Here is a 26479-nt window from a genome sequence, read left to right on the forward strand (position 1 = left end):
AAAATGTGCTCAGCAGGTTTGAGCCTGGTTTGTACCTGGAAGTGAGACTGGTGGTGGTGCAGATGTGCGCCAGTCTACCCCAGGGGCAGCTGTGGCTACATGCGTACACACTTAGCTTACCACCATGGAGTATGGAGTGAAATAAGAATTGTTCCTTGTGAAATGCTTGGTGCGACTTGTGTCTTGTGAAAAGCGTTGTACAAATAATATCCCCTTAGCCCCTTAAGTTTTTATACATAATAATGTTCTACAGTTTGCAGCCATTGCTAATTGCCACAATACAAATGGAGATTCAACAAACAGTATTAACTAATCATACTCTGTCTGTAATTGCACCCACGGACACTAGAGGGTGCTATGATTCTTCCAATCCAGGCCAAAATCGTGTCTCGGTCTTAACCGCTTAAACCCCGCCTGAACAGAGCACATTTTCTCCACTTCGGCTTTACCCAAATCTAAAAGCCTCTAGAAAAAAGTGTCAATAAAGCGAGAAAAAAATGAGGATGAAAACGCAAAAAAAAAGAAAAAAGAAAAAGAAACAAAGCCACAATAGAGATTAAAAAACGTGCGAAAACAGTGGCCTGTAGGCGGTAGGAAGCTCTTAGATTTGGGTAAAGCTGCACTGGGGAAAATTAAAATTGTGCTAACAAAAATAAAGTAGTCTTGATCATTCTATTTTAGTTATTTATGTGTTGAAAGTTGTGTGACGGGTCTCACCTGGCTTCACCATCCGTTCATTATAATGAGTTATCAAAATGACCAACAGCTTTCTCAAAATGATGACATCTCTCTCACTGATTCCTTCGCTCTGCTGGCTGAAAATGTCTGTTTGTAATGATTTATTTGTATTTTTTAAGAAATATTGTAAATGTGAATTATTGTTTTTTAAACATTGTCACTGTTAACAAAAAGTATGTAGAAAGGATTATCATTTTGTAACCAATATGGAGAAATGAATGTGTGAAAGTTTACCAGAATGCCGGCTTTTAAAGGTGCATTATGGAACTTTCTAAGTGAAAAAAATTATTATTATGAGCTTTGTGCCTTTACTTTCCATAACAGTGGCTGCAGGGTCAGCTGTTTCTGGTAGGTTTTCACTGCTGGTGTGTCCTCTCACCACAAAACCTATAAAACAATGGATCACAATTTTTTTTGCATATTAAGTTCCATAACGCATCTTTAAGTGTTTGATTCCCATTAAATAATGTTGCTTATAGTTTTTAAAACTTGGGTAGGACCTGGTGCCACCTTTGCATAAGTGCATCTGTGGGCCATCCCAGAGATATACCCCTGCAGATCATTTTGCACTGGTTTAGTTCCTTGGGTGTTGCTCCTGGAGCAGGAGTAATGGCCTGCCTCCTTTTAGTTTCCATCCTTTGTCTTATAAGGGAAGCCTTTTATCTGTTGACTTAACAGTTTGTGCTGAAACCCACTATTTGTGTAATATTTTGTATACAAATGTTAAACATTATGTCTTTAAAGTGCTTCTAAACTTTCTGCTGTCACTGCGTCAGTGCAGAAAGTTACTGAATTATTGCATTCAGCCCCTTCTTGTCCTGTTTTCTTACTTCTTACTCAAATAAGTGACATTTTTAGCTGGTTGTCGTTTTCTTTAAAGGGACTAGACAGAGTTTAAAAATGTTAAACTTCTGTATTTTCCACCCCCTACCTGCTCCAGCAAGGCTGTATCTACAATAGCAGCTTACCACCACAGAGTGTGGAGTGAATGAATAATGACTAAATGACGACAGTTCTCTGAGACACTTGTGACACAGGGTTGTAAAGCACAATACAAGTGTAAGCCGTTATCATCTATTACAATCCTGTTGGGCTTTTATTTTGAAATGACAGCTCATTATGGGCGGCACGGTGGCGCAGCGGTTAGCGCTCACAGCAAGAAGGTCCCGGGTTCGATTCCCACGTGGACGGGGCCTTTCTGTGTGGAGTTTGCATGTTCTCCCCGTGCCTGCGTAGGTTTCCTCCGGGTACTCCGGTTTCCCCTACCACTAAAAACATATACAATAGATTCCCCTCTGGGGCCAGGACTCCCCTGAAAAAGAGATTCTTAATCTCAGTGGGACTATCCTTGTTAAATATAGGTAAAAAAAAAATATATATATATATATTATTCATTTATTGGAGAGATGTTTCCTTTATAGTATTTCCATGTTATATGCAGCCCGCGACCCGCCGAGGAAGCTGGATTTCGGCCCACGACCCGAATGAGTTCGACACCCCTGTCCCAATGTGTAGAATGAGCTCAGGCCTTCACCACCACTGCCCCTAAAATCCTGCACTGTCACTCAAAAGTGTTAATTTGGGTTCGAAGTGCCGTCATGCACCAGCTGAATATAGAACCTGCAGTTACGCGTAAGACCTGAGGTGGCAGTAGTGAGCATAAAAATGACATCCATCTAGGCCCTTTAAAGTCTTACATTTTGTTTTAGTCATTTCTTTGGAGAATCATTTTGGTCTGACACTTTTCGTGTCCAGATGCTGAATTTGTTTTGATTCAGATAATTTCTTGTAATTTTTTACAGTAAAAACTATAATCAACTATGTCTTCTTATTTAATGGACTAATTTGCCATAAAGTGCATATGACAGACTTCCCATTGTTATAAAATATTTAACAGTTCAATTTAAGAGTGCGGATTGAAATGAGTTCATGGCTACAATCTGGTGTGGCGTGTTTACATGCATGAGTAAAAATCTGAAAGTCTTGACACTGGCCATGTCAGGAGAGTTCGAAGAAGTTTCCTCAGTTCTTTTGGCGGCTACTTCCCGTAAAGCACCTGCATTGATTAAAAAGCAAGAGTTTTCTCAAGAAGTGGTGGATTATGTTCGTGTACACTGTGGAGATAGACCTGATAGAACTGAAATTAACCAGATATTGTCTCGGCTTGAACAAGCTGGACAAGTTATCCAACTCCCTCTAGATGACCTGTTGTGCCACACTCCTGATGTAAAGGCCAAACTTTTCCCACAAATGGGAGACACAAGAAGGACTAAAAGTCGACAAACTTCAACGATCCTCAATTCCACCCTTTTGTCTGAGTGAAGATGTCAGTCAACAATTAATAGTAATTATCTATCACCTTTTCACTTCAGAAGGCACACATGTTTGCACAGGGTCTAGGCGGCGCCAGGGCCAAGGTCTCCTGTGTTTTACCCCGGGAGCTTCTTGTGTTACAAATGTACACGGGGGAACTTGTGACTTTTCTATTGAAAATGACCTGAGTTTCTTTCTCTGGGGTACTAGCCTATTTACCCCGGAGTGTGCAGACTGTGTTTGTCATGTTCAGAACAAAACAAATGCATCCATAATGTGACGTCATGATGCAGAGGCCTTTGAGGATCAGGGAAAAGGCGCCACTTCACTACAACTTTGGACTTTGTTTTTTATTATTATTAAAGTATAGTAAGCACAAAGTACTAGAAAAAAAAAAGTTCCATCAGTGTTCATTAACATGCACTATACCGACCAAATAAACAAATAAGTAAAATAAATGATATGCAATTTACAATTTTGCAAAGTATATATCATTTACAAGTACATTCCATTCCCTCAAGGGTCATGAGCGAGTCCCAGGTCTTTACTTGGAACTGTCCGCCTGCCTGCCTCATGCCTTACTTAAAACTTTGATTAACACTTACAACACACATTATCCCATCAAACTGAGTAATGAGTAGAACCTGGAAATCTGTCATAAACACTTGGGCGAAATGCAGATTTATAAAGTAAAGCATATTATGAATTACTAATCAAAAAGACTTAACCTGGACTAACCAAGATTTAAAATAGGTAAAACCGAAGATAAAACCTAGACTATTCTTGCACTAAACAGATTTATACGTCTAACTATTAAGATTTAGACTTTTCCCTTGTAATTATTTCATGTTGAAGAGATTTTATGCTTGAGCTCTTGTAAAAAAAAAAAAAAAAAAGGGAACTCTATTTTCACTTCTGTTTGCAATGTTTTATAAATGTGTTTCTCATGTTTAGCAAGTGTTTATTTTACAAACTGTTTTATATGAGATTAAACTAAGAGTAAAATATGTGTTGTGGGCTGTTTTGATTTCCTTCTGAGAGTTGACCTGATTTACATGGAAGTTGTGCTTTCTTTTCTTCACACGCTACAGTTTACAATAGTAAGGCCGTCATTTTGTTTTGCCTAAATGTCATTGCACTCTCTGCTTGTAAACAGAATCCATGTACAAATGTAGCTAAAGTCGATGAAAGACAAACGAACTGAAATCTGCAAAAACGTCATTTTCATTCCAGATATGACATGAGGTCAATCATAAATATAGCCGCAAGCGGCGATTATCGGCCCTCGCCGACCGCCCTGCTCACAGCAAGGGGGCGCTACGCGCCCTTTTGTCTCCCTCAATCTAAATTTACGGTATCGCTACTGCCTTTATGTTTGTTTGTTTTTTAAGTTTTTTTCCCTAGGGTCTTAGTTTTAGGATTTTGAATGTGTCCTCACAAAGTTTTTGTCAGAAAAAAATAGTTTTTTGACAATGCATGAATTTGTATCACACTACACTGCGTTCCAAATTATTATGCAAATGACATTTTTCTAAGATTTTCTGAATTGTCAACTCAAATGAGAGTCAGCATAATTTCCAAGTCTTTAACTGTTAGAGGATCATTTAAAGGAGGGGTATTATGCAAAATCGACTTTTTCAAGCTTTACATCATGTTATGATGTCATTCCCTCATTAAAAACATGCCTGAAGTGTTGCCTTGGCACATTCACGTATTTTCGAGTAGTCTGTAAAAACTCAGGCAGCATATTATGCACAAATAACGTCAATAAAGCAGCAACTACTCGAAGCAGCCTTTACGATGATCACACAATGAGCCTGGCTTTACACATTTGTGGTTTATTGCAGACTTTTCATCAACAATGAGCTGTAGTCGATTATAACAAGCTAACGGGTAACCTCGAAAAAACATTGTCCACCTGCACAGATAATGTCCGTCTTTGAATCGTATGGGCTCCTGCAGATCCTGGTGTCGTCCATGGGGGTATAGTTAGAGATCCATAGGGCATGGCAGATGCAAAGAGAGAGCCTCCAAACAGCAGTTATTTTTCAGGCAAGAGCCTCTTCCAAGCGTCCGGTGTGGAAGGTTCGTCTCCAAATAATAACATTTATTTTTATTTTATTATTACTATTATTATTATTATTATTATTATTATTATTATTATTATTATTATTATTATTATTATTATATATATATATATATATTTTTTTAAGGTAAAGTGTTATACTAGTGCAATATATAGTAAGTTCATTATATTATGATGAATGAATACTCTTTAATTTTTTTAATTATTATTTTCTCAATTACATGCCAGTTGTATTTACTTTTGTTGCACCTTAAATATATATTTTTGTTTATATTGGAATTATTTGTGGGTTAATTTTATTTTACTTTTTAACATTATTTTTTCTTCCCTTTTTATTTTATTTAATTATTTATTTATTTTTTATTTATTTTTTATTCTCATATTTCCTTTTTTTTTGTTTTAGTTTGTTTTTTGTACATATAAAAAAAAAATGAAAAATTTGTATACAAATATGTTTGTTAGTGTTATCCAATGCTTTGACTTTTTTGTTGTTGTCTGCATACCAATAAATATATGAAACAGAAAATGCACCGATCGTAGTTTCAATACTGTGGAGACAACGAGCGGAGTGTTGTGATGCCACAGACAGCGTGTGGAGGGGGCGTGTCGGAAAGGATCAGGGAGCGTCTTAAAGAGACAGAGGCCTATTTCAAGCCATTTGCTACGGCCATTTTGAAAGAGCAATTTATACAAGGCAGTTATTTTAATTTACTGCTTGACAGACCAACAGAAGGTTTCGTCATCATTGTAGTGTGATATAGACTGGTGCTATGTGGCTGAAAAAAGCACAATACCCCCTCTTTAAACGTGGTTGAAAAAATCTCCCAGTGATAACAGTATTTTTTTCTAAAATAACTATAGTAAAAACTCAATGTCTACTGTTCCAAATTATTATACATTTGTTGAATTTGTAGCATTAGCAGGTCATATTTACTGAAATCAAAAACTATTTCAATCAAAAACATCTTAACAGGTCAAGTTATATTTTATTCAGCTTTTCATCAAAGAGGCTTTATGGATTTATGGAATGAGCATTTACCCGAGTCTAGATCTGCTTACCATGTTGACCAAGACCTTTTATACTGGTAAAAAAGGCTGATGACACTAAGATTGTTTATTTTATTCTTTCCCTTTTCTATCAAGCTCCTGTTTGCGACTCATATTCGTTTGTCGTCCTAACGATGTTCAGACTTTGTTTAAGGATGAGTTTGGGAGGGTTCGTTTCAGTGTTTGGCTCTGGACTAAACATGCAAATGCTAATGAAATGGCGCAGGATGAGGCGTTGGCGAACGGGCAAGTCAGGCAAATCCAGGGCTTATTTCACACGAAAGGCAGCTGGCCATAATGACAGAAAAATACACTGCGTTACAAATTGTTTTGCAAATTGTATTCAGTGTTATAAAAGTTAAAAAGAAGAAAAGTTTTTCAATGAAACTCATGGATGGTATTGTGTCTCAGGGCTCTTTGAATCGCTGACATCAATCTCAGACGCCAGGGATGACTAGTTGTCAGGTTAAGCCCAGTTAAGGGAAAAACTACTGAAAAAGGACGTTTCACATTATAAAGCAGACCAAACAAAGAAATGTGGGAAAGATAAAGGATCTCTCTGCTGATGATGAGAAGCGTGAAATAGTGAATGCCTTGGACAAGATGTGAAAACCTTAGATATTTCATGAAAGATTAAGCATAATCATCGTACTGATAGAGATTTGTGGATGATTCAGACACACACGGGTTTGTGCAGATAAAGGCACAATGAGGACGGTTTCTGCCAGGCAAATAAATCAGATTAATAGAACAGCTGCGACAAAGCAGCATACAGGTATTCGAAGCTGCTGGTGCCTCTGGAGTCTCCTGAACATCAAGGTGTAGGACCCTCCTGAGGCTGCAGATGTGCATAAACCTTCTATCCGGCCTCCCCTAAACTGTTAAAGCTTTGCATCATGTTTTTATGTCATTCCCTCATTAAAAACATGCCTGAAGTGTTGCCTTGGCACATTCACGTATTTTTGGGTAATCTGTAAAAACTCTGATGGCAGCCATTTTAGGGATAGGTTTGCCTGAGTCCTCCTAGGAACGCCCCCACCTCCTGGAGACGCCTCCGAGCTTTCGTCACCAGCCGAGTAACCAACCACTGCTCCTCAGCAGAGCCCCCTCCCCACTGATGCCACAGACAGCGTGTGGAGGGGGCGTGTCGGAAAGGGTCAGAGGTTCTTAAAGAGACAGAGTTCTATTTCAATACATCCACTACAGCCATTTTGAGAGAGCAATTTTATACAAGGCAGTTATTCTAATTTACTGCATTTACAGACCAACAAAAGGTTGCATCATCATTGTAGTGTGATATAGACTGGTGCTATGTGATTGAAAAAAGCATAATACCCCCTCTTTAATTGAAGCTCATGAACAGAAATACATGAAGACTCATTTTCAAACAATCTTGTTCACTGATGAGGCTGTGTAACCCTGGATGGTCAGATGGATGGAGTAGTGGATGTTTGGTGAATGGCCACAATGTCCCAACAAGGCTGTGACGTCAGCAAGGAAGGGGCGGAGGCATGTTTTGGGCCAGAATCATGGGGAGGGAACTGGTCGGCCCGTTTAGGACCCCAGAAGGTGTGAAAATTACCTTTGAAAAATATGTTGAGTTTCTGACTGACCACTGTCTTCTATGCTACAAAAAGAAGAGCTGTGCTTTCCCTAACAAGATCATCTTCATGCATGACAACGCACCATGTCCTGCTGTAAAGAAAAGCTCCGCATCATTGGCTGCTATGGGCATAAAAGGAGAGAAACTCATGATGTGGACCCCCTCCTCCCCTGACCTCAACCCTAATGAGAACCTTTGGAGCCTCAACAAAAAAAACTTCTATGAGGGTGGGAGGCAGTTTTCATCCAAACAGCAGCTGAACTAATTACACAGTACATCGTCAATTCAAGTTCAAATCTGCCTTTTATGAGTAGGATGGATGATTTGTTCAAAATCTTAAAATGGGGCATATTCTACATCAGGCCGACAATAGGCAAAAATGCATCTTAAACACACATCTTTGTAGTTTAAATTGAAAATGTCTTTGGGAGTCGTAAACATAGATTATAAAAGGAGAAGCATGGCTAACACATCCGGACGGTTAGCAAGCCAGGTAGCATGTCCGGGAAAACATTTCAGGATTTGTTAGCCTGCTCAAAATATTTTTCCAATAGTTGTTAGCCATCAACACCCCAAAGTTACCGAGATGTTTTAAGGTGTTTTCAACCCAACAACCACATTTTGGCGAAGTCAAAGCCTAGCTCGAAATCCTTAATCAATGTCCAGCTCTTTTAAGATTTTACTGTAGATAGAATTAGCCGAGCATGTTAAAGTGGCCTCTGAGCTAATCATATTCAGTTAAAATTCAGCTTTTTGTTGCGTCCACATGAAGACAAAACGCTTATCTCTGTATGGCACTGATTTAAACAGCACATTGTTGCCTAAAATAGACCAGACCTTTCCTGGGGAGGACTGACTGTTGCTCTAATTTTCTGAGAGCATCTCAAACAAGAGCACACATAAAATCCATTCTAAAAATAAAGCAGTTAAAGTAATATTGAACACCTTCTGCTACATCCAACCTACACAGCCTTTCATATATCAACATAATGTAGCGTTCTGAGTCTTCTAGATTAAAGTTACACCACCTGCCAAAGTCCACTTAAACCACTGCTTAAACCCAGTATGTTTAACACACATATTGGTAATGTGTAGCCAAAGAATTCTCATCAGTAAACTGTCTCACGAGGCTTCCATGAAGTCACTTTTTGCATGTCACAATAACATGATAAATTATGAATGAGAACTACTCTTATTATTCAAGATTGTAAAGTCTTACCACAGAGCAGAACAATTAAGAGCTCTTCAACAGCCATTTAGCGATGCTCTTCCGAAAGACAGTTTTTCCTCTTCCTTCATTAGTAACTGTAAGTATTTGTCTAATATAAGTCATAATCAGTGAACGGCAGACGAAAGCTTAATCACTTTGATGTTATGACTTTTCACAAGCAGCACCCATTTGAACACACAAATCCTTCCTAATCATGTTTTGCTCTTCGTGAGGCTTTGTTACATTTTGTGAGATCCCATGTACAATCAAACCTTTATTGCAGACACAAGGTCCAGTTACAAAACAACAACACACTAAAGTTTAGAGCAGACAACTGTACCAGTGCCGCCACAGTTCAGACTGGTAGAGCGAGGCACTGACTTTGATGTTGGTCAAACTGTCGGAGCACATCATCATCTGCCAAATCATCATTATTCCCAAACAAATTAAATGGAGGAAAATTCAAAACTTTTATTCAGCTTTTCATCAAAGAGGCTTTATGGATTTATGGAATGAGCATTTACCCGAGTCTAGATCTGCTTACCATGTTGACCAAGACCTTTTATACTGGTAAAAAAGGCTGATGACACGAAGATTGTTTATTTTATTTTTTCCCTTTTCTATCAAGCTCCTGTTTGCGACTCATATTCGTTTGTCGTCCTAACGATGTTCAGACTTTGTTTAAGAATGAGTTTGGGAGGGTTCGTTTCAGTGTTTGGCTCTGGACCAAACATGTAAATGCTAATGAAATGGCGCAGGATGAGGCGTTGGCGAACGGGCAAGTCAGGCAAATCCAGGGCTTATTTCACACGAAGGGCAGCTGGCCATAATGACAGAAAAATACACTGCGTTACAAATTGTATTTCAGAGTCATAAAAGCAAAAAAAAAGAAAAGTTTTTCAATGAAACTCATGGATGGTATTGTGTCTCAGGGCTCTTTGAATCGCTGACATCAATCTCAGACGCCAGGGATGACTAGTTGTCAGGTTAAGCCCAGTTAAGGGAAAAACTACTGAAAAAGGACGTTTCACATTATAAAGCAGACCAAGCAATCACGAAATGTGGGAAAGATAAAGGATCTCTCTGCTGATGATGAGAAGCGTGAAATAGTGAATGCCTTGGACTAGATGTGAAAACCTTAGACATTTCATGAAAGATTAAGCATAATCATCGTACTGATAGAGATTTGTGGTTGATTCAGGCACAATGAGGACGGTTTCTGCCAGGCAAATAAACCAGATTAATAGAACAGCTGCTACAAAGCAGCAGACAGGTATTTGAAGCTGCTGGTGCCTCTCGAGTCTCCTAAAAATCAAGGTGTAGGACCCTCCAGAGGCTGCAGTTGTAAATAAACCTTCTATCCGGCCTCCCCTAAACTGCTAATTGAAGCTCATGAACAGAAATACATGAAGACTCATTTTCAAACAGTCTTGTTCACTGATGAGCGCTGTGTAACCCTGGATGGTCAGATGGATGGAGTAGTGGATGTTTGGTGAATGGCCACAATGTCTCAACAAGGCTGTGACGTCAGTAAGGAGGGGGCGGAGTCATGTTTTGGGCCAGAATCATGAGGAGAAGGCTGGTCGGCCCGTTTAGGATCCCTGAAGGTGTGAAAATTACCTTTGAAAAATATTTGGAGTTTCTGACTGACCACTGTCTTCTATGCTACAGAAAGAAGAGCCGTGCTTTCCCGAAAAAAATCCTCTTCATTGGCTGCTGTGGGCAGAAAAGGAGAGAAACTCATGATGTGGACCCCCTCCTTCCCTGACCTCAACCCTATTGAGAACCTTCGGAGCCTCAACAAACAAAACTTCTATGAGGGTGGGAGGCAGTTTTCATCCAAGCGGCAGCTCTGGGAGGCTATTCTAACATCCTGCAAAGAAATCCAAGCAGAAACTCTCCAAAAACTCACAAGTTTAATGGATACAAGAATTTTGAAGCTGCTATCACACAAGGGCTCCTAGGTAATTACGGTGGTACATCCCTGGTACTTACAGAGGTGTGTTTAGGTAACTTAAGTGGTAGTTACTGGTACTTTTGGAGGTAAGACCTAGACCATCAGTGATATATAGTAAGAATGGTCTTATGTGGGTTATGATATTCGTGCTAAAGCCAAGCAACACCGGACATTTAAAGTGCTTTTGGAGGAGCTGTCCACAGAATATGGAGACATGTTGCTGCATACAGAAATACGACGGCTCAGCAGAGGGCGGATTTTGAAACGTTTCTTGTCACTAGCGGGTGAAATAAAGGAATTTATGCAGAGCAGAGAAGAGGACCCCTCCCTCTTGGACAACATTGAGTGGTTGCTTGACCTTGCCTTTTTAACAGAAAAACTGAAAAATTTGAACTGTGAGCTGCAAGGCACAGGTAAGACTGTCACAAACCTTAGTGCTGTAAAAGCTTTTATAGCTAAAATGTGCACTTGCAAAGAAAAAGTGTGGTAAACTCCCTCTCTGTGCAAAAGTTCTTATTGACAATAAGAAAAATCTTATTATATCTTGTTTCTGCATCTGTGGCTTTTGATAAAGGTGTAGAAAAATACAGCCAAGTGATTAACAGACTGATGCAAGAGTTTGATAACAGATTTTGTGATTTTGCTCGAATTGAGCCATGTGTGTCAATTATTTCAAATCCCTTTATGTCAGTGGACATTACAGGCACAGCTGAGAACCTAAGTACAACCTTCACCTTGGATGCAGGGCAGGTGGAAATGGACATAATAACTTTGCAAAATGACCTGCACCTTAAAGCACATCTGAGTAGCCCAAACTCTTCGGATCCACTTCATAAAAAATAAACACCGAACACGCCTAACTGATTCACATCTGCAGGAGTCACTGAGAGTGGCTGTGTCAAACTATACACCAGAATACAGCAAACTAGTGGACAAAATGGAAGGCCAGGTTTCTCACTAACTGACAGACAAGACTGAACAGTGTTTTAGTAAAACACCATGTTACCTGGTCAATTAATCAATGTTCAATGATTAATTCAAGTTGGAGTTCACACAATCTCATGTATTGAAAAACAATGAGCTCTGTTTTTTGTTGAAGTTGTGACATGTTCATTTGCACAAAATAAATGTCACTTTGACAGTGAAATGAATGCATTCATTTACAAATAGTAGTCAAAAAGTTCTGAATACTGTTATGAAATAGTACTAGTAATATTGTACGCTTTTTGGATTTTATAAATGTAAAATATGTATAATACGTTTTGAGCTGGTAGTCCTCCAGGCCATGAAGTCATCTTAAGGTAGCCCTCGGCTTTAAAAAGGTTGGTGACTCCTGATGTAGAAGATGTTGCATCAAATTAAAAAAAAATATTCTAGAATGAGTGTTTTTACTCCTCCTGCCTCCTCACACACACTGCTGCTGATTGATACTGCTCGAATGAGCAATACACAAGAATCAACCGCACCTGCCGTGTGAAAAGCGTTTGGTGTGTAGGCACCTTTAGACACGAGGCTGAGACACACGGGCCGGCTAGGCAAAGCGAGAGCAACCAGGACCGAATGAGACAAATGGAACATGACAAAGGAACAGGAAGAGACACCCAAGAGAGCACGCCGACGACTGCACAGTAACATAACGCAAACAAAAAGCCAACGCTAGAAAGGAAAGAATGACGACGATTGCAGTACAGGTTTGAATGAGAGCGTCCACCATTCATTTGAACACAACACCGAACTAAACAATGAATAATCCTGAGTTTCATTGATCACTATGGCAAAATACAGCCAGGATGCTCGAGGTAGGGTAGCCTGGCAAACGCCAGACTAAAATCACAAGCGATATTTAGTCTGGGGACCACCAATTCATTTTCTCGTAGGAGAGGTGTGGTTTACGATCGTCCATAGCTGTTTATTGGTCCGCCATGACAAGATGCTTCCGAATTGTGCTGTCAGTTAGGAAGTAGTTAGGAAAAGGAGCCTCGATGCTAACTATCATAGCCACTTTAGCATAGGGACCTCTGGTGCTAACTAACCAGTGATTAGGAGCTATGTGCCGTCCCATAAGCCACTGGGCCAAACCCCCCCACCCTCGAGTGATTTATGCGCAACCACTGCTGATTGACAGGAGCACATTTAATAATAAAAATAATAATAATGAAAAAAAACAAGATTCTGCACAAGCCAAACTTTATAAAAGTGATAAAGTCCATGTTGTCGTTACCACAGCTCAGTCACATGTCAGTGTGTGAAAGAGTAAACTCAGTAAACGGATTAAATGCTTTTGTTTTCATTTAGTAGAAACTTAAGCCACATGGATCATTTGCTACTGTAGCTTTATGAAACAGCTGTTGAAATAAAATAACACTAAAGGGAAATGTTTGGATCATTTGGATTTATCTTTCTCCTTAAATGTCTTTGTTTGGACACTATGTTGTTGTTGGACACTGTACAGTAGGGGGCGACATGCACTTTTGTTTGGCCTGCACTCCACCAATAACTTTAAAGAAGAAGAAAAACAGCTGTTGGTGATGTCACTTCCCTTTCCCCTGTTTAAGGACGGACGGATTGTTCAAAATGCTGCTGAAGCTCTAGTTCACTAACTGCACAGATCTAACAGTCGACCCCATGAAAGGTTAAGGAGTTAGTTATAGTGTTAGTGCTTAGAGGCTACAATTTGATGGTTTCAGACGCAGCCTATATTTCTACACATTCTCAAAACCACAATAGGAAGTAGAGCTTTTAGCTATCAAACTCCTCTCTTAACTTCCATTCTATGTCAAAGAAGCAAACACTGTCCCCATTTTTAAGACTAGTCTAAAAACGTTTCTCTTTGAAATGGCCTATGCTCAGGTCAGCTTGGACGAACGGACTCAGCTTTTCATCACACTATAGATACATCATATTTTACATACAGCTCAGGGGCTGAGCAGACCGTCTCTCTGACTTTCAAACTTTTTAAACATTCAGATCATAATTTCTGTATGGCTGCATAGTTTTATATGCTGTTTATGGGTGTTTTAATTGCATTGTATGAATTTTTTTGTCATTTGTATTGATTGATGGATGGATGGATGGATGGATGGATGGATTGATTGATTGATTGATTGATTGAGATTTAAAGAGTTTTCCGGATTTCACAGGCTCAACCATGGGCGACATTTGCTGGACACAGAATTCAAAACACAGTTGAGTTGATGACGAACACCAGCCAATCACGATCTACACCCTCCTCATCGTGACGCTCATGCAGTAAATATTTAAATGAATGATCTGAATGAACAGACGCAGGTGAACAGACCTGACTGTCAGACTGGACACAGCAGTGGGTAAGTTTGCATTAAATGCAAAGCTTTGAATGTGTAGATGCTGCTATAGAATGGCCACTGCAGATTGACTTCATTTACCTTTAACATAATCTCTCACAATATTTTTCAAAGGTTTGAGAAAAAATGCAAAACCAACTATTATTTTCCATCTCCCTCTGGGGTAAGACTTCACAAATAATGTTCAATTTAATTAAAAAAGTAAATGGTGGAAAATAATAATGACTTAAATCTAGGGCTATGGGGGCTCCTGTGCACTTATGGAGAAACTGTTGAGTACCGCTTCATAAGTGAGCCTAAGAATTGGACTGAAGCTCAGCAGTACTGCAGGGATCACTACACTGACCTGGTCACTGTCAGCAGTTTGGAGGAGGCCGCCAGACTGAAGGGACGGGGTAACTGGACTGGACCAGCCTGGATCGGTCTGTACGATGACCCTGCCTCATGGAAAGGGGTGATGGCCAATGACTCCAACTCCTGGAGATGGTCTGCCACTGGGACCACCAGCCCTGGGGGCTACCAGAACTGGAAAGGCGATGAACCAAATCACATTTGCATTCTAGAGAAATGCGAGTTGCTTACTTCTCATGGATATTGGGCCGACGTTAACTGCGCTGATATCTATTATTTTGCTTGTTCCACAGGTATGTTTGAGTCTTGTTGTTACTGTATTATTTGCAACATTAATTGTAATTTAATCTTGAGTAAGAAATTAGTAAAGGCTGTATTTACAAAAGTCTTTGGAAACTGCAAATATGTTTTTTATGGTGGGTCACTATTTTCAGTGGGCTCGCTCTAGATTAAAGTTCCCATTAATAAAGTAACTCCCGATTATAAACAGATTTTGATTAAAGGGGGGGTATTATGCAAAATCGACTTTTTCCAGCTTTACATCATGTTATTAAGTCATTCCCTCATTAAAAACATGCCTGAAGTGTTGCCTTAGCACATTCACGTATTTTCGAGTAATCTGTAAAAACTCCGATGGCAGCCATTTTAGGGATAAAACGCCTGATTCCTTCAGGAAACGCCCTCGACCTCCAGGATACGCCTCCGACCTTTCGTCACCAGCCGAGTAACCAACCACTGCCCCTCAGCAGAACCCCCTCCCCGCAGTGTCTAGCCCTAAGATGTAAACAGAGTCATCATGGAGGATTAGCTTCATGTGTTGTGAACCGGAGCCACAGCAGACTTTTACAAAGACACACATCAGTGTTTCTGTTACCGAAACACCCAGGATTAAAACCGGTGACAAGAACGCTTATTTCAGTGTCTGGTTCTGCGCTGGGCCTTGATGATGCCCAGAGCCTCCGGAGAAAGCTAATGCTAAGCTAAACCTCGAGTCATCACGTGAAAACGAGAAATATGCACACATAAAGTCAATAAAACCACCACACACATAAAGAACCGTTTAACAATGATCACACACGGAGCCTGCCTTGTTGATTTGGAAGTTTATTGGTCACATTTCATCTACAATGGGTCATAGCCGAGTGGCTTTCTCCCGGAGCTAACAAGCTAGCCGCGACAAGCTAACGGGAAAATTCACTGAATACAAGCAGCATATTATGCATTGAAAACGTCACTAAAACAGGCAACTGCTTGAAGCAGCCTTTATGATGATCACACACGGAGCCTGGCTTGTTGATTTTGTAGTTTATTGCTCACATTTCATCTACAGTGAGTCGTAGCCGAGTGGTTTGTCCCGGAGCTAAGGCACTATTAGCCGCGACAAGCTAACAACCTTCACCTTCACAACATTCATTGAAAACAGGCAGCATATTATGCACAAATAACGTCAATAAAGCAGGCAACTACTTGAAGCAGCCTTTACGATGATCACACAATGAGCCTGGCTTTACACATTTGTGGTTTATTGCAGACTTTTCATCAACAATGAGCTGTAGTCGATTATAACAAGCTAACGGGGTAACCTCGAAAAACCACTGTCCACCTGCACAGATAATGTCCGTCTTTTGAATCGTATGGGCTCCTGCAGATCCTGGTGTCGTCCATGGGGGTATAGTTAGAGATCCATAGGGCATGGCAGATGCAAAGAGATAGCCTCCAAACAGCAGTTATTTTTCAGGCAAGAGCCCCTTCCAAGCGTCCGGTGTGGAAGGTTTGTCTCCAAATAATATCCTGTGTGGCCATTGTTCACAAAGTGATAAACAGTAGCTCCTTTCCAACAATAAAAATTAAAATGCACCGATCGTAGTTTCAATACAGTTGAGACAACGAGCGCAGTGTTGTTGTGATGCCACAGACAGCGTGTGGAGGGGGCGTGTCAGAAAGGGTCAGAGGTTCTTAAAGAGACAGGGGCCTATTTCAAGTCATTTGCTAACGCCATTTTGAAAGAGCAATTTTATACAAGGCAGTTATTCTAATTTACTGCATTTACAGACCAACAGAAGGTTTCGTCATCATTGTAGTGTGCTATAGACTGGTGCTATGTGGCTGAAAAAAGCATAATACCCCCTCTTTAAACACTTTAACACAGGGTTAAACTGATGAGTGTTTTATTATAGGTTTAAGTTCATATCTTTCATTAAATTCTATTATGAAATGTTACATTGTAAAGTTTGGGGCTTGTAGCTAAAGAAGTGACTGTCGGGCTCGGGAAGAATCTAAACTCTAACACATTAAAGATGAGTCTGAAAGTTAAACCAGTTGAGAAAAACCACCTGCAAAGAAATTTTCTGAAAAGCATAAAACTCATGTATTAGTTTAGCAGCTCATTTACTCTTCTGTGGCCAAACTGTCTTTGCTCTGCCTGATCCCATCAGACCTCAGAAGATAAACAGGGAAGGTTTAAGGTGCACACAGTGAACTGAATCACGTTAATGTTATATCAATGAAACATTAAACACAAATAATAAATAACTCTAACCCCTGTGGTCCTTGATCTTGACAGGGAAAGGAGCTGAGAAGAAATTTCAAGTATTTGAAATCGGAACTTCCTGGGAGGAGGCTGTGGCCCAGTGCAGAGCCAGAAACTCAGAGCTGGCAATGATCGAGAGTTCTGCTGAAAACAGTGAGCTGACTTCTCTTGTAGCTGCTGTAGGCCATGTAGCTTGGATCGGCCTGTACAGAGAGCCCTGGAGGTGGTCCGACAACACTCCTGTTCATTTCACAAACTGGAAATCTGTGGTTAATTATATCAGAGGTCTGCACTGTGTAGCTGAGTCCGCAGACCATCTGTGGAGCCCTGCAGACTGTGATAAACCACTGCCCTTCTTCTGCCAAGCAGGTAAAGCAATATTTAAAACCAGTAATGGTGGCAGAGTGTTCAGTGTTTTTGACATACAGTAAAAAGCAAGGCTTCTCAAACTGTGGTGCGTGCAGCACTCTCGGCAGCTGTTTTATTTTTCAGTTGAAACATAATTTTGCACATATTTACGTCTTAAAAAACAAAGCAACAAAAACAGTTTGTCTAAATGTCTCTTTAACCCTCGTGTCGCCTTCGCGGGTCTTTTTGACCCGCTGGTATGCTCCGGGCATTTGGATGCAAGGTGACACAAGGGGGCGCCCTTCCAACCTTCTCAGTGTAAATGTGAGTTGACTTTCTTCAGAGGTAGACTTTCGGTCAGACATCATGAGTGACAGCAACATGAGGCTAAATACAGTGAGCTCTTTGTTTCCAGTAAAACGGCTGAGGCCTCTTCAGTCACAGACTGAAAAGTGAAGAAGGAAGTCATGGAGCTTCTGCTTTAGACAGAACTTCAGACTTCTGCTGCATGTAGGGGTCATATTACATCATATCAAATGTTGTAATCTGTAAAGCACTTTGTGATACCTTTCGGTATAAAAAGCGCTTTATAAATAAAGTTTGATTTGATCATATTCTGAAACTCAAATCTGTAGTAGAAACATAATATATGGAAAATATTTTAAGGCAGACTCGCTCTATCATCTGCGACAGTGACGCAGATGGTAGAGCGAGTCGTCTCATGATCGGAAGGTTGGGGGTTCGAATCCTGGCCCCTGCAGGTGCTGACTGTTGTTGTGTCCTTGGGCAAGACACTTCACCAATGCCTATGTGTGAATGGCTGGTGGTGTCGGCTGACCACCACCAACTGTATATGTATATGTATGTGTGTGTGTGTGTGTGTGTGTGTCTGTGTATATATATATTATATATCATATATTATATATTATATTGTATATATTAATCGGTGCCTCTCGAAAGTACTAACATACCGTAAACTTTTGCACATTTTGTCATGTTTCCAGAGGTGAAAGAGAAAAAAGTAATGAAGATGAAATTCAGGTCTGGTTCCGACTTGTCTGATCCCAGAATCAACAAAATGATTCTGCAAAAGGAGAGTCACTTGTTTGAAACTGTGTCTGTATAAAAAAAACACTGAGCGATGATGATGACTTTGTTCTTCATCTGACAGATCCAGGAACAGTTGGACAAAGCGGGACAGACTGGGGTCAAAGTCTCCTGGAAGACTCCACCGAACGTCTGAGCTGTAGTCGCCACACTGCAGTTTTTATTTGGATTTAGGCTCCGTGGCTTTTCTGATGCAACAAAACAAGAGCAAGTCGTGTGCAGAGAAATAAGACGCCATTTGCATTTGTGTTTGAATTTACTGCGTTTATAGCGTCCAGCTGTCTGAGCCCACATAAGTCCGGCTCTTGGCTCTTATAGCTGAAAGTCCATTCATTGTGTTTTAATTTATTTTTTTCATGTTTTATTTCTGTTTTTCGAGATATTAGATACAAACCAAGTTGAAAAAGCATCATTTTACAGGTTACATTGTGACTACATCGAACACACACATTAAATGATGAGCTTTTTATTATGTTGAAACTTGAACATGACCTATTTACTGTACAAGATTTGTGGAGGTGTCGGGTGATTTTAATCTGTTAAGCATTTTGTCAATAAAGTTTGATTGATTGATATATAATACATTGGCTAAATACAATTTCTTGTTTATTCGAGACTCTAAATGACTGTAATATGTGTACTGCAAAATTAATGAAATTCCTTTTGAATCTTTCTGACTACAGCGGGAATTTTTTTAGGTCAATTAGAATTTTTTTTCTTAATCTATTTGTCAAATTCCAAGTGAATTTTCTTCACAATTTTGTTTTCATTAATATTTGGGGGCTGTTCCGGCTAAATCCCATTAAGATCAATGAGGGCGGCAAATCCAGGTGCAGTAAGTGACGCGCTGACTGCACTTCAATACAAATTCGAAGAGTCAAATGTACAAAATTGCAGCTGCTTTATTAAGTTCAAATTCATGTCAAGTTCCAATAATTCATCATAAAATCCAGTTCATTATTTCCATAAAAACACACACACAAACTGTGTGCTCTTCTGGATTGCCAACACCTGTGGGCTTGAGGTGTGGCTCCCCATTTAAAGAGCACCACCACAGCACCTCCTAGTGGTGACACATGGCTCCAACAGGAGCATTGCCTTTAAACTGCATAACTCGGGTCAAACGTTTTGGATTTCCTTCCACAAGCTTCTCACAATAGTTGGGAGGAGTTTTGGTCCATTCCTCCAAACAGAACTGGTGTAACTGAGCCACATCTGTAGGCCACGTGCACATGTCTTTTCAGCTCTGCCCATACATTTTCAGCTGGATTGAGATCAGGGGTCTCATTTATAAAACTGTGAGTGAAACTCTGCCTATAAAAGTCTGTATGAGCAAAACCCAAACTTCATGTACGGAGAAAAAAATGGGATTCATGAAACCCTGGAGCAGAAATGTGCGCACATGACCCCTCCTCACGTCACGCCTCCATTACACCATATAAGGACATGCAAAGTAACTTATGAATGAGATTTACCTAAACATGTGAGATGAGAGGGTTTTACCGAGACACTGGGGGCAGAGAGGGAGGGGCCAGAGGTTCCGCTAGACTTTTTTTTTGTCGGCCACTTTGGCCGGCTGGGTCGTAAAATGTCAGCCATTCGCAAGAATTACCGGCCATTAAAAATATATATAAATAATGAACGTGGCTTATTATCATCAACAATCTACATTTAGACAGATCTACACGAGTGCTTTAGTGGATTCCAAAACACGGCTATTTCTAATAAAAGACTGACGTGAGAAAAATGTAGCAACAGCGAAAATCCAAACATGAAGTTGTGCGCGTGGAGACGGTGGAGCAGCAGGTGTTGCGCGGATATACACCACTCATATGCACTTTAACTCAGACAGAAAGTAGTCGATATCTACGACCCTAACGCTGTCCTTATCCAGGTCTGACCAGCTGCTCAGCGAGGGCGGGGCTGTAGATGCCCTTCTGCGCTTTTACGTGGCTTCAGGTGTAAAATAGTGATTAAATCCCTCACCACTGAACTATTGTGAAGAGACAAATCGACAGCACTAAAGTCACAACAGTCAGTCTCGAGCGATTCAAAACGGACCCAGCTCTGCTGCGCTTTAGAGCGGCTCCGAACACCGGTAACTGAGCCGAGGCGTCTGCGCAGACTGACCGAGGGAAGCGCCTCCAAACCCGGCCACTCTCCCAGGAAGAGCCGCTGCGGGACAGCGCGTCAGTCTGACTGAACACATGCACGTTTCAAGAATATCCTAATCAAACGTTAGCTTCTGAGTTCTTAACACACTTATATAAAAGTAAATGTACCTGTAGTTTGCAGTTTTCTTGGAAAATGTGACGAAGCACGAAGAAAAATATCCAGACAGCGATGATGACGCTTCGACTGCGCTTTGTAAAACGGGCTAAAGGCGTAAATCAAAACTTTTTTGATAGAAATATTGAACCTTTTTTAATATTTAGGCCTGTCTCGAAAACACTTTGTTATGTTAGTCACTGACTTAGGTGACATGTTTAATATATTTTTCTATTTTTAATATTTTTTCTCACTTTTTTACTGTCGGCCAATTTGGCCGATGGAAATTATTTTTACCGGCCATTTGCTTTTCAAACCGGCCAAAAGCCGGCTACAGCCGGCTAACGGAAACCCTGGGAGGGGCCTTCACGCCGCAGCAGTGACAGCAGAGGTGGATGTTTACTGACATGTTGCCGCTGTTTCTCTGATCAAGTATATTGGCAGAGTGCAGTGTCATCAATAAAACGTTTGGAAAAACACTTTAAAGGAATAGGCCACCGTTTTTACACACTGAGATATCCTCTTACCTCACTTTAGCCGGGTTAATATATCCCCGTCTGGTCTTTGTCCGTGCGCTCTGCCAGGCAAACGGAGCACATACGCAGCCTCTCCCACATGTCACATAGCTCCAAAAAAGCTCACGATAGAAGCTACCAAGCTCTTCCACGTGTTCCCTATTTAAATAAAGTTACGTGAAGTGTTTTCATGCGAAGTATATTTACACAGAAATGTAGCATGTCGATTTTATAAGCAAATAAAAAGGGGGACTATATTGTGAGGCGTAATGATACGAGGAGCACAGCGTCCGCGTAGTAACTCCTAAAGACTTCCCCCGCTCACTTCCGTCAATAACCTTTAGGAGTTACTGCGCGGACGTTTTACTCCTCGTATCATTATGCCTCACAATATAGTACCCCTTTTTATCTGCTTATAAAATCGACACGTTACATTTCTGTGTAAAATATACTTCGCATGAAAACACTTCACGTAACTTTATTTAAATAGGGAACACGTGAAAGAGCTTGGTAGCTTCTATCGTGAGCTTTTTCGGAGCTATATGACATATGGGAGAGGCTGCGTATGTGCTCCGTTTAAGTGACAGAGCGCGCGGACAATGACCAGACGGGGATATATTAACTCGACTAAAGTGAGGTAAGAACATATCTTAGTATATAAAAACGGTGGCCTATTCCTTTAAGAACGTAAAGAAGAGCCTTTAGATGCTGATTGTGATATTTGCCAGTGCCATTCACGGAGCTCAAATATCCTGAAACTACAGAATAAGCTTTTATTCACTCGGATATTGTTTCTTGAGCTCGCTGTACGTGTAGTCAGGGTTTGGGGACGAGGCAGCGGTTTGCTTTGGGCGTGAATGTGGAGCAGAGTCCGGGTGGTGAGAGAGAGAGAAAGAGGTTTTGGAGCTGCAGCGCGTAATTACGCAGCGTCTCTGAATGGACTTGTGCCTTGGACCCGCCCTCAGCGCGGTCTCTGCAGGAGTTCAGACTATGGTTAAGACGGTTCTGTTCGGATCCTTCCTGCTTCCCGCTCTGAGGAGGCGGCAGCGGCTCTGGTGTCCGTGCATGAGCGTACATGAGCGTGCACGTCTTTGACAAATCTGTTCGTAATCTGTGACGCTCCAAGTATAAGAACAAAATATTTAACGCTTTACTCAAAGCCTATGGTTAAATTGTTATATTTTGTATTTTTATTACCAATCAGTTTTGAAGAGTAAGGTGATGATTAAATAAAGAAGAAAACTCAGTGGTTTAAAATGTGCACAAAACTTTCTCAATTTCCTCAATGTGATCTCCCCTCGCTACTTTCCCTCGCCTCTCCTCGCGTCTGTGCAGCGTTTCTGAAAAGTGCGGACTGCGTACGACAGTTACAAACCTGGTGGTGCGTAGTGTTTCACGTTCAGTTTGATTTCTATAAATACCACCTTTGGCGCAGAACAGTTCGTACGGAAGGTTTTGGCCTCCTTTTGTCCGTACGTGAGCTTTATAAATGAGGCCCCAGAACTTTGTCATGACCAATGCTCCAATATTTCTTTTCTTTCTTTCTTTCTTTCTTTTTTATTTGAGCAGCTGAGTGTTCAGCAGATGACATCAAACAAACTATTATTATTTCCACATATTGTTCTTTCTTCATGATGTCATCTGTTTTGTGAAGTGCACCAGTCCCTCCCGCAGCAAAACAGCCCCACAGCATGATGCTGCCCCCCGTATTTCACAGTTGGGATGGTGTTCTCAGGGCTTGCAAGATTCCCTCTTTTTCCTCCAAACGTGACCATGGTCATTACGGCCAAACTTTTTTCCTTTTTCTTCATCAGGCCACAGGACATGTCTCAAAAAGTCTTTATCCATTTTTTATGTGCAGACTCCAATCTGTCTTTTTTATGTTTATTTTGGAGTAAGGGCTTCTTCCTGCAGAGTTCCCTCTCAGCCCACGTCGGTACAGGACTGGTTTCACTCTGGATAATGACAAATTCTTACCAGTTTCAGCATCTTCACCAGGTCTTTTCCATTTGTTCAGACACAACACTGTCATCTCTGGGACACAGAAGTCGCCTTCTTTCTGATCTTTATGACGGCTGGACATTTCCATCATTGATTGAACCAATGTCCTGGCACCTTTAAGTGTCTTGAAATTGCACCCAGAATGAACCAGAAAATTTGAATTGACCTAAAAAAAATAATCTCTGTCATCTCATGACAGTGAGAAAAAAATACAAATGGGTCTTTTTATGAAGTGTATGTGTTGCCCCCTCGGAATCACCAGGGAGAATCAGATGTCTTTTCAAAGTTTATTTTGAAAAGACATCTGATATAATAAAAAAGTGCTTAACTACTTTACGTAGAAAATGGGCTAGCAACATTTGTAAACATATGCTCAGTTATTTTTATATTAAATTTTTAAGCTGCTGACAGGAAGTGACATAGATGGAGGTAAAGTTCCATAGCAGTTTTTTATATAATTTATTAAATAAACGCATTAACGATAACCAGAAATATACATTAATACATTAAACATACCAAATTCAAAGGAGCAACAAGAGAAACATGGCAGTTTGACTCACTCATTTCTCATCGGTTGGCATGGCAACAGCTTAAAATAGTTTGACTCTAACGATGTCACTTCCTGTCAGTGTCCAGAAAGGAAGTGAAACCATCACAATAGTGGCCAAACTAAAGAAAGCTGGGTAAATATTATAGGCAAAATCTGAAATATAATTGTATTAACTATGTTTTAGCAAAAACTGTGTCTCATGTGTCAAATGCATTAACTTATTCGGCCCGAGCGGCCTGGCGTCACAAGGGCCTATTGAACCTAAGTGCGCGAAGCGCTGTCCCCATGTCAAACATAAACTCACCGTGTAAAACGGTAAAATGAATGGGGGTATAGTATATAGTGGATGACGAGCGCGAAGCGCTCGGAGCCCCACCGCTGTGTGCGGGTCGTTGAGAGCTTTCCAAAAATGTATAATATGTTGTCGTCGCGAAGGCTTCAAAATTCTTAAATCCATTAAACTTGTGAGTTTTTGGAGAGTTCCCACTTGAATTTCTTTGCAGGATGTTAGAATAGCCTCCCAGAGCTGCTGTTTGGATAAAAACTGCCTCCCACCCTCATAGAAGTTTTTCTTGTTGAGGCTCCAAAGGTTCTCAACAGGGCTGAGGTCAGGGGAGGAGGGGGTCCACATCATGAGTTTCTCTCCTTTTATGCCCATAGCAGCCAGTGATGCAGAGGTATTCTTTACAGCAGGACATGGTGCGTTGTCATGATGAAGAGGATAAAAGAAAGTGGTCAGTCAGAAAGAGGTCATTTTCACACCTTCAGGGATCCTAAAGGGGCCGACCAGCTCTCTCCTCATGATTCTGGCCCAAAACATGACTCCGCCACCTCCTTACTGACGTCACAGCCTTGTTGGGACATGGTGGCCATTCACCAACCATCCACTACTCCATCCATCTGACCATCCAGGGTTACACGGCCTCATCAGTGAACAAGACTGTTTGAAAATGAGTCTTCATGTATTTCTGAGCTACTGCAGCCGTTTCTGCTTCAGCTTCAACTAACAGTTTAGGGAAAGCCGGATAGAAGGTTTATTTACAACTGCAGCCTCTGGAGGGTCCTACACCTTGATGTTCGGGAGACTCCAGAGGCACCAGCTGCTTCAAATAATGTCTGCTGTTTTGTAGCTGCTGTTCTCTTAATCTGATGTATTTGTCTGACTGAAACCGTCCTCATTGTGCCTTTATCTGCACAAACCCGTGTGTTTCTGAATCATCCGCAAATCTCTATCAGTACGATGATTGCGCTTCATCTTTCATGAAATGTCTAAGGTTTTCACATCTAGTCCAAGGCATTCACTATTTCACACTTCTCATCATCAGCAGAGAGATCCTTTATCTTTCCCACATTTCTTGATTGCTTGGTCTGCTTTATAATGTGAAACGTCCTTTTTCAGTAGTTTTTCCCTTAACTGGGCTTAACCTGACAACTAGTCATCCCTGGCGTCTGAGATTGATGTCAGCGATTCAAAGAGCCCTGAGACACAATACCATCCATGAGTTTCATTGAAAAACTTTTCTTTTTTTTGCTTTTATAACTCTGAAAAACAATTTGTAACGCAGTGTATTTTTCTGTCATTATGGCCAGCTGCCCTTCGTGTGAAATAAGCCCTGGATTTGCCTGACTTGCCCGTTCGCCAACGCCTCATCCTGCGCCATTTCATTAGCATTTACATGTTTGGTCCAGAGCCAAACACTGAAACGAACCCTCCCAAACTCATTCTTAAACAAAGTCTGAACATCGTTAGGACGACAAACGAATATGAGTCGCAAACAGGAGCTTGATAGAAAAGGGAAAAAATAAAATAAACAATCTTAGTGTCATCAGCCTTTTTTACCAGTATAAAAGGTCTTGGTCAACATGGTAAGCAGATCTAGACTCGGGTAAATGCTCATTCCATAAATCCATAAAGCCTCTTTAATGAAAAGCTGAATAAAAGTTTTGAATTTTCCTCCATTTAATTTGTTTGGGAATAATGATGATTTGGCAGATGATGATGTGCTCCGACAGTGCCACATGATGTACAAAAACCTAACGTGGCATATAATGACTGTCTAAGAATTGCTGAAAAGACCTCGATGGGAGAGTGCCAGACAGTTTTTTGTTTCTGCAGGCATCAGTGTCAAATGGAGTTGACTATTTTCGAGACCCTTAAAGGGACTAATGTATTTAATGTATTTTCCTCCCCCTACATGTTCCAACCATGTCCTAATGTGTAGAATGAGCCCAGACCTATTAGCCAAAACTACATCCAAAATCTTTCACTAGAAGCTGCAGTTACGTATAAGGCCTGAGATGGCAGTAGTGAGTATAAAATCATGAATTTGCATCTAGCCCCTTTAATGGTCAACTCTGTAGATAACCAATAATTTGCAGTGAGAATTTATAAAGTTCAGGATGTTCTTCCACATTTGAGAGACGCACTAATGACTGCTGTGATTGTATAGTCCTAAAATCAGATGGTTCAAGGCTCTACTGCATTGGAAAAGAAAGTATTCTTGGCTTAGCAAGATACAGCAAAGCGATACC

General features: G+C 40.7%; 1 protein-coding gene across 1 annotated transcript in view; it reads right to left on the minus strand.

Annotated features, from left to right (window-relative positions):
* fgd1 (FYVE, RhoGEF and PH domain containing 1) overlaps window positions 1–26479 on the minus strand; it is a 267099-nt gene that overhangs the window by 140482 nt on the left and 100138 nt on the right. The gene's annotated exons all lie outside the window — the stretch shown is intronic.

The sequence above is a fragment of the Gobius niger genome (assembly GCF_951799975.1).
Source record: "Gobius niger genome assembly, chromosome: 6".
Taxonomy (NCBI): Eukaryota; Metazoa; Chordata; class Actinopteri; order Gobiiformes; family Gobiidae; genus Gobius; species Gobius niger.